Here is a 13,570-nt window from a genome sequence, read left to right as displayed (position 1 = left end):
TAATCACAGTGATGTTTTATGGGTCAGATACAGGACTTTCCCCACAGAACTGCACTTAAATGTCATCCCAGTTCTCCCAACTGTATACTCTAAAGACTCCCCCCCCCCAAATAAAATGTGCAGTATCTTTATGAAGAAGGTTGGAAATTATTTAATCTTCTTCCTTTAGTTAATGCAGCACTGGAACTATCAAAGTCTTGCTGTGAAATGTTCACTAGGCACTTCAAGGACAAAATCATTTGCCTTCATGCTGATTTTGATACAGCTGCTAATATAGTATCTGGTGTGACATCCTGCACACTTATCCAATTTTGTTAGATTTGTTAGAGCCTGAGAATGTGGACAAGGTGCTTGCTGTCCACCCCACCACCTCCTCTCTTGATTGTTGCCCACCCTGCCTTGTCTGTACAAACAGGGGTTATCTGACTGGGTGGGAATATTGTTGCACCAGATTATCTCCAAGTGCCCATCTAAATCTTTGGTGCTTAAGTGAAATTTAGATAGATGGATGCATTGTCAGGATTTCAAGAGAGAGAAGTTTTAAAATCAGGTACTTCTTGCTCAATGAACTAATAATGGTCAAGTTACAGGTAGGTAGCCATGTTGGTGAGAGACTTTACTTTCTTGGGCTCCATGATCACTGCAGATGGTGACAGCAGTCACAAAATTAGAAGACGCATGCTTCTTGGGAGGAAAGCAATGATAAACCTAGACAGCATCTTAAAAAGCAGAGACATCACCTTGCCGACAAAGGTCCGTATAGTTAAAGCTATGGTTTTCCCAGTAGTAATGTACGGAAGTGAGAGCTGGACCATAAAGAAGGCTGATCGCCGAAGAATTGATGCTTTTGAATTATGGTGCTGGAGGAGACTCTTGAGAGTCCCATGGACTGCAAGAAGATCAAACCTATTCATCCTTAAAGAAATCAGCCCTGATGTTGGGAAAGATGGAGGGCACAAGGAGAAGGGGACGACATAGGATGAGATGGTTGGACAGTGTTCTTGAAGCGACTAGCATGAGTTTGGCCAAACTGTGGGAGGCAGTGGAAGATAGGCGTGTCTGGCGTGCTCTTGTCCATGGGGTCACGAAGAGTCGGACACGACTGAATGACTGAACAACAACAAGCCGTGTTGGTCTGCCATAGTCAAAACAAAATAAAAAAAATCCTTCCAGTAGTTTATACCAAGAACAAACTTAGTTGGTCTCTAAGGTGCTACTGGAAGGAATTTTTTTATTTTTTATTTTGTTTTTAATAATGGTCAAGATAGTTAGTAACTACATACTAATATGAACTATGTCATGGATAAATTAGACTCGATGCCATGTGTGTGGTATACAAAGTTCTTATGGTAAGCTTTGTTTTAGAAACACAGCTTTCCTGATCTGAGGACCTTAAATAGTTCTTGGAATTTTTTTGCAGAAGAAGAAGAAAAGTTCCCCAGCCCACTAAACACCATCCAGTGACTGTTCTTTGTTAGCCTTCACCCACAATTGTACTTCATTCTTACAGGCAACTGAAAAATGTTAGATTTATTAGCAGATGAGCAGAATAGAGTTGGTGGTTGGAATCCCTTCAGAACTGCATTCCATTGGCAGTAACCACAAATTCCTCTCTTGTTTCATATAATATAACCTATCCCCTCAGAACAAATATATCTTTATTCTCTGGTCAAATGTGCACACTCCGAGCACTCCAAAGGCATAGATTTTTTATTTTAAAAAAGTCAAATACTGCATTGTAGGGTTTTGTAATGGCTCAAATTAACAAAATGTGTCATGCTCACATGCTGTTATTAGTAGGGTTAAAAAGTTCATCCCTTTTAAGAATCAATACGAGATAAAATTGTGTGGATCAGTTTTTATTTCAAGAGGTTTAAATGCATTTATTTTGTACTTCAGCTGTTTGCCAACTGTCAGAATGTAGCATTCTGGGTGAGATCCAATTATGTGTTAGTGGAAGTCATGGGACTCCACCTTACTCATCTCCACGCTGAATACCCCCGTGGTGCCAATGTGCTTCAGATCAGATTACGATAGTGTGCGGAGGTTGTAGGGGGAAGGAAGAGAATGGGAATTGCCGTTTGTGTGAACCGAAGTCTGTTGCACAAGTGGGACACCACAAATAGAAATCTCCCTCTGTCTCTTGGTCCTCCCAACAAAAAGAGAAATATCATTAGCCATTTTGACAAATATCATGGAATTGAAGCAAAGCCTGAATCTTGACAAACAAACAAACAAACACAAGAAGAGCCCTGCTGGATCAGGTCCATCTAATGCAGTATCCTGTTCCCACAGTGGCCAAGTAGATGCCTATGGGAAAACACAAAGTGGGCCTGTGTGAAACAGCGCTCTATACAACTTGTGATTCCAAACAACTGTAATTCAGAGACATAGTGCCATCAACAGTGGAGGCAGTACACAGTCCTGATGGCTGGTTGCCATTAGTAGTAGTAGTAGTAGTAGTAGTAGTAGTAGTAATAATAATAATTCTACCCCGCCCATCTGGCTGGGTTTCCCCAGCCACTCTGGGAAGCTCCCAACAGAACATTAAAAACACAATAAAATATCAAACATTAAAAACTTCCCTAAACAGAGCTGCCTTCAGGTGTCTTCTAAAAGTCATATAGTTGTTTATTTCTTTGACATCTGATGGGAGGGCGTTCCACAGGGCGGGCACTGAAAGCCCCAGAACAGAAACCTACTAGAATCTGGATGCCTCTTCCAAACTTTTGAAATGGCATTTGGATTTCACCAATTCCTTTTAACTGCTGGATTTGTGCATTGCATGCAATAGAATAGTTTTTCAGTTTTCACTGAAAACAGAACATATTTTATTCTTTTATGAAAGTCTTCAACGTTTTCAGACCCAAAACATATCTTTGATCCAAAACACAAGGAATCTCCATCTTTCCAGCATTCCGACACAGTTTATTGGCCATCATCCAGTCCACCACTGCATCCAGACACTGATACAGAGCTTTCACAGCCTCTCCTGACTCAGATATTATGAAGAAGTAGAGCTGTGTATCATCAGTGTACTGGTGACTCCTTGCTCCTGAACTCCATGTAAGTCATGTGAATGAATGACTGCATATGCTTGGTGACCCTGATACCCCATACAGAGATAGGAAAGGATGGCGCAGGTCAAACAAAACAATTCCTTTATCTTCAATAGTTGTGTAGAAGGAGATATTTTTGTAGCTGCTGCCCAGAGGTCCTTCAGCAGCTAGCAGGGGAAATGGCTTACTGGGTGCAAGTTTTGGGAGAAGTAGCAATAATTTGCAACCATTTTTGTCCCTCTCTCACTCTTTAATGCTCAATATGCCCAGAGCCTCAAATCTTTACTCATACCAATGTGCTGACTTACATCAGATCCTGGAAAATTCATTCAAATGATAGAAGAGGAAACCTTTTTCTTATCACAGTAACTAACAATATATTTGGCTAAGAACCTGAGCAGATGTGCACACATATATCACCTTTCTTAATTCATTCCAGTTGCAAAGAAAACTCTGGTCATTTTAGTGCAGGAATCACAGGCAACGAATATCCCATAAAGGATGAGCAGTTTAGCATAAGAAACAAGATCACTTACTAAAATGTCTGAACTGATTCGAGTTTACAATGATATATTCACTTCCTGATAGAAGCTCTTTCTGTCAAAGTCTGCTTGGGATGGGTCCTCTCAATTTGCTCTGTGTCTTGCATGGAACAAACATTTAATATTATTAGAGCAATGTGTGAAGTTAAAAATGGAGACAGACAAGCCTAATTTATTTTATAAGCCTACAATTAGGGTGCTCAGCTAATTCCCAGCAATTCATTTTTTTTCTGGAATGAGAAGAGTAATCTGAATACACCTTTAAAAATCTAAATAGTAGCAGCAGGAGAGGTTTATGTGAGTGCTCACCTCTAAACCTTTTGGAAATGGTGGCACGATCAGAGATTGGGTTTCAGCATAGAAAATGTACTTGTGTTCTCAATGTGTACACTGATTTTCATCTCAGTCTATTTCAAGACAAGAATGAACCTAGCTTTGCAGTTGTTACCCAGAATGTGTCTTTACCTTTCCTACCAATGTCTCAATATTTCTCCCTTCAGCTCAGAGGAAGACATGGAGGGGGACCTGCTACTAGATTGGGAAGCCATTCGGGCCCCTTCTAAGTCAGAAGATGAGGTCTTTTGGGACTCTTCATATGAAGAAGACACTATCAGCACTGACCTCACCATTGCTGCAGCATAGGAACCAACTGTGTTGCAGAATAGCTCCATGAAACTTTAAGATCATAGGCAGTTCCTCAGAGAGCGTGGAGCCGACCAGATCAGACTCAGGCAGTGTTCAGAAATCTCTGCATGTTGCTAAGAGAACAGCCCTCCTTTTGAAACTGAGGACACCTCAGCCCTCTGTCAAGTGGCCCATTAGAAGTGGGGGAGTTCAGGATCCAGCCTTATGTTCTAGTAGAAGCTGGCTACTCCTTTAATTTACCTTGTTAAACATCATTCTTGCAAAATTTAGAGAAAAGAAAGCCATCTCAATGAATAGCATAACTCTATGCATGCTTCTGTTCTCAGAGAATCTTTTTCTCTTTGTGTGGTGCTGAAAGAACAATAATTTCCCTTATTGCCGCTCCCATCTCCCACCATCCCAATGTACGTAGTTATGGGTGGGGAAAATGCTGGCATTGCTGAAAACCTATGAGAATTTCCATTTGGCCAAGTCCCAAATTGCAATGACTCATGATCTAGTAACCAGATTTGCAAAGATCCAAGGCAAATCCTGCTGATTTATTGTGTTTTTCTCTCCCGCGAAAAACAAACAAAAATCGGAAGAGGATAAGCAACTGCAATCCAAAGTTCACATGCAGAGCATATTGATACCATTCCATGATTTCCCTGGTGGCTTTTAAGTTCACTCTGGGTGGCATGTTTTAAGTGTAGGGCAAATCCTGTGCTAGAGGTCAGGTTTTTAATTTCATATCACTGCTCAGTTTGATGCTCACTTTCCTTTACTGAATAAACTTCTGCTAACAACACTATGCTGTTCATGTAAAAAAAACCAAACGCATTCCTTATGGATATATAGCACTGTGCAGAATTCCTGTATAAGTGTCTCTGTAGCTTGAGGTGTTGAAAATGTGGCCCGGTTTATCAAAAACACAGCTGCCTTCCTTGGGGTTCCAGAATGCTCATAACAAATAGATTTCTTTACGAACTTGTGAGAATACCCCGAGGAAAACAGCTGCGTTATTGCAAAGCCTATGAAATCTCAGGCGAGTCTGAACCATTGTAATTTTTAAATACTACTTTCAAATATATATATTTTTCTTTAGTTTTTAATTTTTCCACCAGAAACATATTGTATGGGGGGGGGGATGTGGTAATTACTTTAACATCGTTGGAGTAAGGCTGTAATACAAACCTCACTTACCCGGGAGTAAGACCCATTGAATTAAATGGGATCTTCTTCTTCTTCTTCTTCTTCTTCTTCTTCTTCTTCTTCTTCTTCTTCTTCTTCTTCTTCTTCCAAAAATAATAGAAGACAAGAGTATAGAATTTTTTGTGTGAAAGAAACAGTGTCAGCACTGTTTCACAATACAAATAATCCATGAATCCCAATTTAAACATATATATTAATGTAAGATGTCCATATGTCCAAATAGGTAGCCAAATGAGATCAAATATTAAAAGATACTAGCAGCCTCATTCCTGTTGTTGCTCGGGAAAATTCCAGCCCCCCAAAAAATCACTGCAGTTTTAAAATCCATGGTTAAAATCAATGCAGTTTTGGAAGGTTCAGTTGGCCATCTTGATTTAAAATGGCATCCAGATGTATTGAAACATAGACAAAAGCCTTCCCCTTGTTTTCAAGAATCAGGATGCAAAAATATGGGTTGCAATATTTTACTAAGCTTCTATTGGGGAGCCAGGTCAGCAACAGAGGGTTTCAATCTTGATCTTCCTTGATTTAATTATACCATCAAAGTATGGTATCTTTCTATTCAATATAGGTTGGATTTAGACTAAGGACTCATACACACTTACCTGTGCTCCACATTTCTAGGCACAAGTCCAGGCATTCCAGCTCTGTGTCTAAGTGCTTTTTAAATAATAATAATAATAATAATAATAATAATAATAATAATAATTTGCCCTGGTGCTTTCCCCATGAAAACCCACTCTTTACTGCTGAATCCATGGAAAACATGAATTGCCATTTGTTCCAATTCAGCGTTAATTCAGAAAAAAAGTCAGAAATGGATTGGGAAAGCGCAAACCTGTGCCTAGAAAGTATGGGGCAAAAGGCAAGTGTGGATGAGCCCTAGGTTAGTTGACTTTAGTTCCTATTGAAATCAACACTGTTGTTCAGTCGTTCAGTCGTGTCCGACTCTTCGTGACCACATGGACCAGAGTACGCCAGGCACGCCTATCCTTCACTGTCTCTCGCAGTTTGGCCAAACTCATGTTAGTAGCTTCAAGAACACTGTCCAACCATCTCATCCTCTGTCGTCCCCTTCTCCTTGTGCCCTCCATCTTTCCCAACATCAGGGTCTTTTCTAGGGAGTCTTCTCTTCTCATGAGGTGGCCAAAGTACTGGAGCCTCAACTTCAGGATCTGTCCTTCTAGTGAGTACTCAGGGCTGATTTCTTTGAGAATGGATAGGTTTGATCTTCTTGCAGTCCACGGGACTCTCAAGAGTCTCCTCCAGCACCATAATTCAAAAGCATCAATTCTACGGCGATCAGCCTTCTTTCAACACTAGTAATGTCAAATTAAATCCCATTTATTTAAATCTGAACTACGATCAACTAACGTTGACCCCACCTTAGAATTTTAAAGCAGTATTATAGCAGTTTAAACAGTAATGGTGGAACCTCCCCAACAAATTCTGGAAAGTGTAGCTTGTTAAGGGCATTGAGAGTTGTTAGGAGAACTCTGTTCCTCTCCCAGAGCTACAATTTTCAGAGTTACCTGGAAAGAGGAACTGTTGTTAAACCACTTTGCAACTGTAGCTCTTTGAGGGGAATAGGGGTCTCCTAGCAAATCTCAGCACCCTTAACAAACTACAGTTCCCAGGATTTTGGAGGACAAGCCACTACTGTTTAAAGTGGTATGATACAACTTTAAATGTATAGTGCATATGGGTCACTTTACTGGGGAAATACAACTGAAATACTGCATAAATTTCTGTGTGGGATGAAGACTCCCTGCCCCTCAATTTTTATCAGATAACTGGAATCAGGGGGAAAAATGTATATAATGATATTTCACAGATATCAGGTAACTATCCTTCCTGGTTCAGATATTGTAGAGATATTGCCCCTGCAGAGTCTGTAGAGATATTGCTGTTGCTTTCTAACTAGAGGTGACATACCCTGCCCACAGTTTGCAGAGATCCAAATTTTTGTCATCACATATGAGATACCAAGTCCTCTACAATTACAGTGACACATTGGACTTAGAAATTAAGCTACTTGTGGAATGTGGATTGTTGCCTTTTAATCACCCTACATTTATAATAAAAATATGTATTAAAATAATTTGTGTATGCAGATTGAGCAAATCCTCTGGTGCTAATTATCACAAATCTAAGTTGATGAATAGTAGCCTCCCTGCTGACCCACTCAGACCTTGAGGAAAATCATTCCCTTTTTTTGCCTACTAAAACATTGAGCTATCTAGAGATTTATATTTTTTATTTTACCGGTAGTTTAGCTTGGCTAGACGTATACAAATTTTACTGCCAGCCACTTTATAACAAGGTCCACAGAGATATATACTCAAAAGTGGTTCTGAAAACCTGGATAAGGAAAGCAAACACCTTTTATTTCAAATTATCTCACTTTATCTCTGCAAACAGTCACCAATTGGCACAAAACTGATTTAATCTGGATGAGGTTGAGAGCCAAGGCATAACTTTGAAGTCCTCATAGAGTATTGGTTAAAGGTAGGCTACCCTGCCTGATTTGGTACTCGGTTGTGCAGCACTCCAGCTTTGATGCCAGATGAGGTGGTTGCATCTTCATAACAGTGACTACAAATAAAAGAACAGGCTGCCACAGTTTATTCACACAACCCCCTGATCTATTATTAGAGAACAGACCAAAAAGTGCTCTTGAAGACACATTTGTGAAAGTTACTTACATGGGAAGAACATGATTCTCCATTTTTGCCCTCCAACACTTATTGTTTGACAACCAGCGTTTGTGACATTGAACAAACCCAAGAATTCAATTTCTCTAATGAAGTCAAAGTGCCTTGAAAGATGGGCATGCTAGAACAGGGAAATCTCATTTCTTTGAACAACATCCTGAAGACAATTGAGCTGGTGATTCACCCTGAATGCCAACATGGCAAATAAGTCATTTTATCAAAGAACCGTGTATATGTCTTCCTTTGAGACATGTGCTGACATGGCTATCTAGTCCCTTAAAAGACCTGTCTCAGTTGTTTACCAAACTACTTTAATTGCATCCAAAAAAGGAAGGAAGGAAGGAAGGAAGGAAGGAAGGAAGGAAGGAAGGAAGGAAGATCACATGGCCATGTTTGGAAGGCAAGTCTAGTTTGGGCTGAAGAAGCTGTGAAAACTCCTTGTTACATTAGCCATAAGTATAAGAAAAAGAGAAGACAGAGGCACAGTACAATGCAAAAGCTTAGCACAGGGGTCCCCAAACTAAGGCCTGGGGGCCGGATGTGGCCCAATCGCTTTCTCAATCCAGCCCATGGACGGTCCAGGAATCAGCGTGTTTTTACATGAGTAGAATGTGTCTTCTTATTTAAAATGCATCTCTTGGTTATTTGTGGGGCATAGGAATTCGTTCATGTATTTTTTCAAAATATAGTCTGGCCCCCCCACAAGGTCTGAGGACCGCCCCCCTGCTGAAAAAGTTTGCTGACCCCTGGCTTAGCAGCTCCATGTAGCCCTCACTTTAGCATCCCATGTACCAAATGTCATTAACCACACCATTCCCAGACAGCATCATAGAGTCAGGGGTGATGAGATTCTTTAGTGCCTGGGAGCTAAAGCTTGAAAGAGGTTGCCATAGCAAGAAATCACTTATTACGAATCAACTATAGGTATGGGAGGATATTGGGTGGAAACTGCCTGTCTTCTATACCAATTGCAATTACTGTGGTCTAATTTACATTCAGTCATCCACTGAACAAGTATGTGGACCCATGTCTCAAGAGTCAGTGTATCTTGGATGAGATTCAAGTGATAGTAGAACTCTTTGTAGTAAAGGCTTTCCCCCCATGCTGTTTCTGGCAGGCACCAAAGCAAAAGTGTCCGAAAGCTCATGAGATCCTGCTGTCATCAGGCATTCTGGGCTCATTTTTTCCATCAGAAAGTCAGACAGCTCTAGAATTGGAAGCGTCACCTTTGATCTGCCCCCTTCCTGAGTTGCACGGCCGCGTCTTGACTAGAGACAGATCTCAGGGCCCAGCTATTTCATGCAAAACACTGTAGCTAATTTAATTTCTAGAAATAATAATATGCTCTTTTATTGCACCCTCTTACTGGTATATCAAATTCTTTACCAATATTAACTAAATCCCACAGCAACTCCAGCAGATATTACAGTGGGAAGAAACATTCTCCCTTAAAAAAAAAAAAAGTCAACAGAACTGAAACGTTAAGTGAGTTAGCTGGAGTCACTGATAGCTCGCCTAAATCTCTTTAACAACAACCAACAACAAAGGACAAATATAACCTACCTATATTTACAGATATTGCTGGAAACAGGATCAGCCAGTTCAGGGATTTTGCTATTGCAAAAAGGTGTTGGGGGACCTATTACTTGTACTGTTGTTTTGACAATCTACGAAGTGCTTTGGCTCCATTCAGCCATGCTTCCAGGTGAAACAGCCAGGAATGAGCCTCAGGCTTACATACTTCCTGCTCCGCTCTTGTCTGGCAATTCCCTCCCTCCCTTCATGGCTTGCAGCAAACCATTCCCACCACATATGAACCAGCAAACTGTGTTTTGCACTTGCCATTCAAGCTAGCTTGCAAACTAGAATTTTGCAAGCTAATTTTGGATTATTTTCTAATCATGGTTCATCTACAAACTTAGAAATGGAATAGCTTAAGGAGGCACCAAGTGCTGTATGTCTTCGCTCAGCACATTAATAACATTGCAATCCTATGCACACTGACCTAGGAGTAAGTTGCATTGAACGCAGTAGGTTTTACTTCCTAATAGACATGCACAAGATTGTGCTGTGAGCTGCCATCTTTTCTCCCACAAGCATGGGGATGACCACAGACTTTCAAATGGAACTGGACGAATGCATGGAGAATAAATATATCATCAGCTAGTAGTCATGACGGCTAGGTGAGACTGCTAGTTTTAGAGGAAGTACACGGCTGAATTCTTGTTTGTTTGGAGCAGTAACCGGAAATGAATATTGCTCTTGCATTTCCCAGGGGCATCTGGTTGGTTGTAGTGAGAAACATGATGAATTAGAATGTAGTCCCAACATAGACATTGGGGGGGGGGGGTCTCTCTGGCTCAGCCTGCTGTTTCACATTCTACTGAGATATATATATATATATATATATATATATATATATATATATATATATATATATATCTTATAGCTTATTCTTGTCTTGGTAATAGACTGGATGAGAGCCAACAAATTGAAGCTCAATCCAGATAAGATTGAGACACTGGAAGTGGGTGGTTCGCTAGAATGCAGGAATGGTAGGTTGCCTGCTTCTGATGGGGATTACACTCCCTCTGAAGGAGCAGGTATGTAGCTTGGGGCTGCTCCTGGATCCATTGCTGTTGCTTGAGCCTCAGATGGCCTCAGTGGCACAGAGCCAGCTTTGGCTGGGGACACAGCTGTGCCCTTATCTAGACAAAGATAGCCTAACTTCTGTTGTCTATGCCCGGATGACCTCTTGGTTAGATTGCTGCAGTGCATTACACATGGGGATGCCTCTGAAGATGGTTCAGAAACTTCAGCTCTAATACCTCTAGGACCACCTCTCCCCATATACACTGACCTGCAATCATCATCTGAGACTTTTATTTGTGTGCCCCCTCCACGAGAGGCCCAGAGCTTGGCCACACAAGAATGGGCCTTTTCCATGGTGGCTCTCCATTTGTGGAATGCTCTCCTAAGGGAAGCTCACCTTCATTACATATCTTTAGGTGCCAGGAGACAATTTTCTTCTGTAAGCAGGCCTATGGCCTGTGTGGGTGGGAGGGTTATTGCTTTTGTTTGTTATTATATTACCAGTATGTATTTGTGTGTTTCCATACTGTAAACTGCCCTGTGATTCTCACATGAAGGGCAGTCTATACATTTAATAAGTAAATAAATTAAATAAAAATAGTGTATCTCTAACTAAAAAGCAGCAGGAGGAATTGAGCTTTCAGCAATGCACAATAGCTGGAAGGACACTCAAATCTATCAATTTTGTCTCTATTTCTATTTCCATTTGTCATATGTTGGAGGTTTAAATTATCCTTGGCCCGGTTAAGGCAGGACAATATTTATAACATTTTATTTATTGTAACATCTACCTTCTGCCCTTCATCCCGTTTGGATTTCTACCTGCCACACTCTCCCCAGTTGAGAACTCTTTTAGTTTCCAAGTCATCTATAAATTGTCTAAGTAAATATATTTGACGTTTTGATCTTGAGTCTCAATATTAAAGGAAATGAGCTATAAAATATTTCTGCAACATTCTAAGAAATCCAAAAATCCAAGATATATATCTTTAAGCTTTGTCAAATCCTGCACCCACCATAACTATATTTAAAAGGTAAGAATGTTAGAAAATGAAGTGAATAAGGAATAAGTGAATAAGGAATAAAAACCATGCTGATATTATTTCTGATGTCAATAAATTAACATTTCCTTGACATTTCAGCACACCTGGAAATATGTTCCAAACAGTGCTAAGAATCGTTACACACACACGTATAATTAGTTGGTCTTTAAGGTGCTACTGTAAGGGGGGGAAATATTTTGTTTCGACTACGGCAGACCAACACGGCTACCTACCTGCAACTAGAAATATGTATAATGGAATCATGATTTAAGGAAAATGTCTAAAAGAAAGCTGAGGGTCACTGATCAGAAATGCAGGCATGAGTTATGGTCTGAGCACATACCATATGAGCACATGGTCCTCCAGCTAGCCTCAGTTTAACATAGTCTCTCAGTCAAATCCTCCAAACTATTTAACTTTTAACCATTCTCCTTAGAAAACCCCCACAGCAATTGCTGATTAAGAAATGAGAATGACTACATTTCTTAAACATCTGGGGGAGGCCTCTACTGAAAGCAAGGTATGGCACTGAGTTAGCAGAGAATCATCAAATTCTTCTCAATCTAAATGTCATGAAGATGAAAATAGGTGTTTATAAAAATGAATTTTAGATTTCATTATCACAGATCTGTATAAAATGAATTCAGTGATAGCAAAGAAATAAATAAGCGGTGTTCAGTGTTTCCCCAGGTGGTTTATTGTTTTATGCCATTTCCCCATGTCTCAAGAAACAATGCCAACACTGGAAGCAGAACCTATTTGTAGATTTCCTAGGAATTATGTATGCTTCTCACCAGACCACATTGTACAGTTTTGCCAAGCACAGATTTATTCTCCCCCACAACCCCACCCCACCCAGAAAAGACACCTACATGCTAGCCTTCCTACATTACATTTGTTTGCATCTTTTTAAAAAAGCACCTGTGTGCACTCTCATGTATTTAGGGAGTATCCTGAAAGCAACCATCAAGCAACCATCAATAATATGGGTGGCTGTTCCTATTGCTTTGGCTGGATCATATGTCAACTGATTTCAATTTTAGAATATTTTAGAACCTTCATTGTCAAATACTGACAGATGTCTGTATTTTTAAGGCTTCTTTAAAAAAAAATCTGATTAAACTATGCAATGGAATGCTTCCACTGCATTGCCTATATAATTCACTCCTCCAAAGGAAAAAGGAAATGTATGCATTTTGTATTTTAGACTGAATCTCAATGGCAAGACTTTAGAAGGCTAAAAATGCAGGGCTTTATTGTAGCTGTCTTTTGGGGTTGCAAATTGTTAACATCTGTCTCTTAGTATCATTTTTTACAATAGTCTACTCTCGAGATACCCTGCTAATGACTGTAATTTTCTAGTCAGCTGCTATTTGTCAAGGTAGTTTAAAGGTCACTTTTTTGCTATGTGAAGAAAATGGGTCTGGGTGGGTATTCCTTTTCTTTTACAGGAAACAGAGATTATATTAGGGCTTGGTTTTTATACAGAAATCATTATACTGCCCAGCACAGCCAATATCTCTTTCCAACATCTCTATTCCTTTTTTTCCACCCTCACATTTATTTGCTACCTTTTCCAAGGCATTTTGATCCGTATTCCTTCTAATGGCCACATTGCTTCATCTTTGTTTTCTTCTCCCCAGCTATGTCAAAGGATCATTACTTATTCATAATCTATTATTAAAATGTCAGAGCTTGATTAAACAGACGGGATCATTAGCTTCTTTCTTGTTCCTTAGCCTTAGGGTTCTTTCATACTTCTTCTGTTTGGAACCAGGGTGGGC

Source organism: Lacerta agilis, chromosome 5 (genome assembly GCF_009819535.1).
Source record: "Lacerta agilis isolate rLacAgi1 chromosome 5, rLacAgi1.pri, whole genome shotgun sequence".
NCBI classification, from domain to species: domain Eukaryota; kingdom Metazoa; phylum Chordata; class Lepidosauria; order Squamata; family Lacertidae; genus Lacerta; species Lacerta agilis.
Note: the sequence above shows the minus strand (reverse complement) of the source record.